Source organism: Cupressus sempervirens, chromosome 6, assembly GCF_028749045.1.
Source record: "Cupressus sempervirens isolate cs-2001-9-10 chromosome 6, ASM2874904v1, whole genome shotgun sequence".
NCBI classification, from domain to species: domain Eukaryota; kingdom Viridiplantae; phylum Streptophyta; class Pinopsida; order Cupressales; family Cupressaceae; genus Cupressus; species Cupressus sempervirens.
The window spans coordinates 334,688,995-334,696,367 of record NC_143123.1 but is presented as its reverse complement, the minus strand read 5'-3'; the positions used below and the strand labels follow the sequence as shown (position 1 = coordinate 334,696,367).

The window sequence follows — 7,373 nt, the reverse complement described above, 5'->3', positions numbered from 1 at the left end:
AAATAGAAGTCTAGACTCCAAGCATAGTAATGAAGCACAAGATTCCAAGAAATTTGAAATTTCACACTAAAAAATCACTATAGTGGAAACAACATTTAGTATCTACATAGAAACCCCAAAGAACATGACAAAGATATGTCTTTATTACTCTACAATAATATTCATATGATTAATGTGAAATGAGATGCAACCAATGGACAATGCAACTGTATTAAATAGCTTGTAAAATCAGAGAGATCACAGAGACCAGAAGCACAAACAAGAGAGGTCCCAAAAGGCATGGAAGAACTGCTTGTAGTCTCAATACTTCAAAAAGCAAGGATGCTAGCATCTACATCAAGATATTTGCATCCCAAAGCCTAATTCTGGATTAGAATAAGTTTTTGGTGCACATTAGGATAAGCTTTTGGTGCACATACACTGCATAAATTGCTTATTATTACCCATGTGGGATTATTAACACCAAAACAACAAACACAAACACAATGATACGGATTTTGAAGGTGGAGTTCTTGAATTGTTCGTAAAGTAATTGATATGAATTGTAGTATTTACCCATAATGGTCATTTATGTGTAGAATCTAATGATATAATAAAAGGGTATGTGATTTCATTGTTGAATTGAGAAGTCTATTGTGCTTTGATTTTTAGGAGTTATGAGAACCCAGTTATTAAATCCATATTATATTGAGGCTGTCTATGATGATGAGGTTGAGACAGAAGAGCTAAAAGCTCATAAAGAAGAATAGGAACCTAAAATAGTGAGAGGAGGAACTAAATACAGCATCTTCATTGTACTTTGAAGACCTCCCAAGGGACAAGTTCCATACTCTCTCAAAGTTCGCGGAGTCTTGCTGGGATAGGGCATCACTATTCTTATAGACAATGGGGCCACATATAGCTTTCTTTATTAAGGATTAGTGTCTAAGAGGGGCCTTGCATATAGTATATAGTGTCATCATCTTTTCATCATTTTACTCTTTATAAGATTCCACAATCATCAATAGAAATCCAAGATGATGAGGATATTATTGTACCTCATAGGGTTCAAACAATTTATCGTTAACTTTTTTGTTTATAACTTTAGGTGGGCCTACAATAAACTCAAATCCTTCCCTCCACCTACAAGATCAAAATGTCAAAGAAATTGTCAAAGGTTCCTTTTGATTGTAAGATGTTCAAGATAAATAGGTGCACAGTGATAAGAAACTAGCTCCATAATTATAAATGTGTTGCAGCTTGCAAAAGAACATATTATTGTAATTAACCATATCCAGCTTGGAGAAAATAAGAATCCATATACACCTACATGTTCTCAATTAGTATTGTTATATGCAATGTACCCCTCCCACTAACAATGAATGTATGTTGTTTCCCCATCTTCAACTTTCATTGCCAAATTCCTCTCAAGTTCACGATAAAGACGTTCCCTAATTTTTTTTCTTGTCACATGTTTCCCCTGAAAAATTGTTCAAAGAAAAAATGAATTAGCTTGATCAATATAAGTGTCTGTGATAAGTACATAAACACTATTTGACTTAATCAAGGAGCAAATCCCACACCCAACAAATGGCGAAGTGTTGATTGCAAATGCCATTTTCATAGTAGGTTGTTCAATTTTAATTCCAGGCAAAGCTGAGCCATTAACTTTATTTGCCAAAGTTTCACCAATCTGTATTGATCATAGTACATAACCAAAAACTATACATTTCAGTGTTACCTTGAAAATTACTCAAAAGAAATGCTTCACGATGGACAAGATTAGGAATGCAAATTTGGGATATTTAATGGATGAACAGAGGAACATATATACATACAAGGACATCATTTATACCACAGATAGCACAAATATCTCCAACTTTGACCATTTCGGCTGGAACTTTTGTAAAATTCTCATACACAAACAGTTCACTGACTTTACCCAACCTGAATTTTTCATCTGATGAATACACCTGTAGAAGTTTCAATTAAGAAGAGTTGCAATTAAATTTATAACTTAATTACCTGATTAAGACCTCTTAAAAATAAGATGAATAGAGAAAATAATGTTAGACCAGTTGGAAAATAGCATTAGAAAGGTAAAATAAATGTAAATAGTAAGAAAAGAAATATTATCTCAACAAATATCTTCAACTTCACATATACTTTGACATTCGTGAAAAGATTTCTAAAATATTCATAATACAACTAGTGTTGTTACCAGCATCCAATTTTTCTTAGCATAACATATATGGCCTTGGTTTGTCCATTTGACCCATTCATAGCATTCAACATTTATATTCAATGAAAATAGCTACATCAATTTACAAAACAATTTTGATATGAAATAGGAATATAAAATCCTTTCTTTCTTTTGAGATTCACTTGGAAGTTGGAAATGAATTACTAAAAGTCATAGTTTGGTAACAAGAAAAGCTACTTTGTAAGCATGATCCTTTAAAACTAAGAGTTGAAGAGATGTAAGCATCCTTTGTAAGGAAATGCTGCTAATCTCACAAAGTCTTTTTGACTCATCAATGCCTTCAAGTTGATTTGAAGGATGTAAAAGAGTCTATAGGAGTGGAGATCAAATTGTGATCTTGGGGCTATCAGTAAAAGAAAGAAAATTTGATTGCAGATGAAGCTGATAGGGCACACACAATAGAGATGGAAAGGAAGAAACTCCCGCTTGAATACTTTTGGAAGTCTCTATATGCACCTAACTGTGGTGCTTTCCTTTCTCTTTCTTATGATACTTTAGGTTTGGGAAATGGGCAGTGTCAGTCTTGTAGAATAAGAGAAGATGAGAAGCAAAATTGAGAACTCTACATGCTTCCAAACAATGATGGATTTAAGTACAAAGGTCTGGAGTACTACTTGCATGATTCTATTTATGTTGATCCAGAACAGTTTGCTGCTATTAAAGATGAAAATGAACCCTTAGAAAATTTCAAAGCAAGTGGAAATAGGGGTCTTAGACCCTATGTTGTTTGCTAGATTTTGGAGATCAAAAGCTCTGGTGGCTTAAAAAAGTCTGAATGCAAGCCCACAAAAATAAAAGCTTGAAGATTTTTTCGCCCAGATGATGTCGGGCTTGAAAAGGCCTATACTGCTGATATAAGGGAGGTATTTCCAGATTTCTTTTTGTAGGGATTCTTTTCTATTTTTGTTTTTGTTTCTCTAAATGTTCTAGGGCTTTGTTGGAAAACTTACATTTGATAAGTAGGAGATATTTTTCACAAGAAGTCAAATTATGATATTATTAACTGTTTTGTTATTGTGTCAAATTCATTGACCCATGTTTCATGAGTAGTGGTTCACATGAAGCCATCTCTCATGAGAATGAATGGAACACTTAGCACTCATTATTTCACAGTTGCATATGCCTGGCAACTTTCTGTTAGAGTCTATTTGGTTCTTGTAAGTCTAAAGAGATAGCTTCTTTTATAGACATATATCCATCCCATGTTCTAGTCTTTAACCAATCATTTTCCTGAAGGAATGTAAATTAAAATAATAAATTGTATAAAAACAACACATGAATAGCTCTTAATTTTTTTTGGAGTTTGTTTAATGTGAAATTTGAAATATAGAATTGAACTAAAACACCAAACTAGGCAAAGATATGACTACCTATTTCAAATGATTTATTCCTGGTGGAACATGACATATCCTCTGAGACCAAAACCTCCAATGCACTTAACATCTTTATAGTGGTTCCCAGTACAACTAATGAGAAGAAAAGTGTACATATCAAATCAATGATTTGCAATTGGGGATATATCCAAATGATTGCTCCTCCAATCATGACACCAATGCTTTGAATCAAATCCCCCAAAACATGAAGGTAGGCACCTTGCACATTTATATTGAACCCTGAATGACCATCTTTCTCTTTCCTTGCCACATCATGATTTAAAGTAACACCATCCCCCTCTGAATGGGTATTATGATCATGAGTTGAATGCTCGGCCTCTTCTACATCATGAAGCAAAGGTTCAAACAGGTCTATTTTATCATGGTCATGGTGACCATGTTCATGAACACCACATTAATGGACATCTATGTGATAATGGGCATGTTCATGAGCATGCTTAACTTTAGGATTATGGCCGTGCTTAGCCTTCTCAACATGATCATGCCTTTTACCGTGATTGTGGCCTTGACTATGATCATGATCATTGCCATGACCAAGTAAGAAAATCATGATAATATTTACAACAAGTCCAACTGTAGCAATAGCAAACATAAGGGTACCATGAACTGAAACCTTATCATGAAGCATCCTATAAATGGAACTCCATACAAGAAGCCCTATTAGAAGCCAAATGAGTTGAATTTACACAAGTACCCCCAAAATCTCAATTCGATGAAACCCATATGATTGGCGAGGTGTTGCTTCCCAACTTGATGCCGATATTGAGAAGAGAGATATTGCAAACCCTGCCACATCTGTTAGTAAATGGGTAGCATCAGTCATAACTGCCAAGCTATTTTCTTTGATTCCTCCAACAAGTTCCACAGTCATGAAGATTACGCAGAATATCACGGTTGTTGCAAGCTTTCTAATTGAAGCCTTCCTTGTCTTCTCATCTACATCATGGTTAGTCATATCTACAAAACCACAACCCGTGCCACAATTCATGGTGACTGTATTTGGTCTCATGAATAAAGGTGTTTCAACGATCAAATCATTTCCTCCATTTTGTTCATGCCCAAATTTAGAGCCGATACTTGTCATCTGAAGAACACCATGAAAGGGTCAGCCCATAACATAAATTTCAAAGAATTAATAACATTAGATTTTTTCAATTCGATATTCATTTCTTATTCGATGTGTATACTTTTTAACATTAAGGTTTTGGATCACACTCTGTGATTCTCTTACGTTCTGTGATTCTCTTTCACTCTGATAATAGATCATAGAGTGTGATAAAAAATGTTGATGATAAATAATATACACAATCGAATCAAGAAACAAAATTCAATATTATAAATCTCAAAGATCTAACCAAGTGAAGATATCAAGTATTCATTAATATCATTTCACTGACACCTCAGATTCAATGCAGAAGAAGGAAAACTGAAGAATAGGTAAAGAAGAGTCAGCATAGCCTTTTGGTCTTTTTCTTTTCTATTTTTATAAGAACAACATATCCAACTGCAACATTTGGAGCTTATATAATGCAACAACCAGGTCATGGCAGATTACATGCAACAGAAGCTAATTCAAACCTAACCAAGAAAACCCTCATGAGGAGCACAATAGCTGAAACTATTTTGCATGGATGATTTGACTCCTTTTGTTATATATGTATAATTCTCAGGTTGCTATCTTTACACAGTAACAAATGAAACTCTAATTATGTTCAAATGATCTTTTAAAAATGAAAACCCCTTAAACCTTGCTAAAACTAAATAATTTTTTTAAATAAAATATTATTTTAAAAAGTCCTTAAATCAATTAAGATCTAAATTTGAAACAAAATCAGTATAAACAAGACAATAAAACTATATAAAACATAGTACTAGATGAGCATCCTTAAACAAAATACTAATGGAAAAATAAAACAAGTCATTACCTTGCAACTCCTCTATACTTGGAAACACCCCTTGAAAATCCACTGCTCCTCCTGAAAAAGATCCCGGCAACCATTAACAAACATCCCATGACCCACAAAAGAAATTAATAAGACAAATCAAACTTGAAAATCAACAAATCATTATGAAAAGAGTACCTTCTAAGATTAGCAAGGTACTCTTCCTTGCTCAAATTCTGCATTTCTTCAATATCTTTATCATATTCAATCACCTATACAATCAAACCAATGTCAATACCAGATGCTACATCACACCTGATAAAAAAAAATTTTAAAAATGGGAAACAATTTATGCCTACAAGTCACCAAAAATTTTGTGTAGGTCTCCTGAGGTCCCCAGTACTTACTAGCAGCAAGATCGTAAGCCTTGGCTACTGAATCTTCTTCATCATATGCTCCTGTTTCATATAAAAACACCCAATGAAATCAAACCTCTTCTTCTCACCAATTAAGTCTCATATACTGCAGATATAATTGCAACAGATGATGAAACTTACCAAGATAAACTGGAGCAATCATTGCCAAGATTCATGAAATCAAAATCCCACTATCGTCAGGTTTAGATAAAAATAAAAAACCAATCTTTGGCAAAACAAAATCCAATCTTTGAAAGAAAAATGAAATGAAATCCTTGCAAAAGAATAAAACCCATTGTAATTGAGTAAAAGAAAAAATTTTGAATTAAAAAATTAGGTGTGTATGTAATTGGGTGTATAACTAACTTGCCTTGTTTTCCTTTTTTGTTTTGGGTGGAGTTCCAGGCAGTCTTGTCCTAGAGATGAGCTTCATAGCATCCAATCCATTTGTGCCTTGTCACACCATGATAGATTGAGCTTTTTCTCTTGGTGGATGCAGTGACTACAGTAATACATGAGGATGGAATTCCTTTTACCATATTCATCTTCTTTTCACCAAAAAAAACTTCATCACATTTTCCCTTTCCCACAATCTTTTCATCAAAATAATCCAGCACAATTTCCACTCTTTTGTCAAATCAAATAGATGCAATATACTATCCAATATTTTTATTGTCCTATCATGGTGGCCATTATTTCCTTACCCTTCTTATGACAATGTTATGAAATAGCACTGTGGCCTCCCTCCTCTATATGTCGGTCCATTTGTTTTGCCGACGAAATTTTGACAAAGTGAACCATTTGCTGGGCTGAATAGGACACTTCTCGACAAAGGAACCCCTAACTCTAGTTTATGAGTTCTAGTTATAAGTTTTTCCCTACTTGACATGTCTGATGTAGGAGCATCCTAGGTGAATTAGCCAATGGCATCAATCAAAAATATTTTCCTATTTGATTGCTTCAAAATAGGCAAGCTTTGGAGTAGAGTATGGCCATCCATCAACAAGGAATTTGCTAGATGTTGTAATTGCCACTACCATGGTTGATATGTATGCAAGCAAAAAAATATGGAGCTTTGAAATAGGACCTGAAAATCCATTAACTCATGCATGGATTCTGTTTTTGATAATCCTGCTAGCAACATGTTTGTTGATTTCAACCCCAATAGCTCCTTTCATGATATTACATATGATTCTAGTGCATCCATGGCAGAACTTGTGGACATAACCTTGTAGATTTTGTCATAGGCCATGAAGTCAACATACTGCCTTGTGGAAAAGTAGACAACAGACTTCAATTTTTTTTTAAAGAAATACCCACACATGGATAGAATGATTCTAGGCTATGCACCAAAATGGAAATGTTGAAGAAGCCTTTCCACAGGAACATGGCAAGTGTAAGCCACAAGCTTACCTAGAATCCATGTATGCAAAATATG

General features: G+C 34.2%; 1 pseudogene; it reads right to left on the bottom strand.

The window, feature by feature from the left end:
• Positions 1 to 1,351: 1,351 nt before the first annotated feature.
• On the bottom strand, positions 1,352 to 4,720 carry LOC149552517 (metal tolerance protein A1-like; annotated as a pseudogene).
• Positions 4,721 to 7,373: the final 2,653 nt, after the last annotated feature.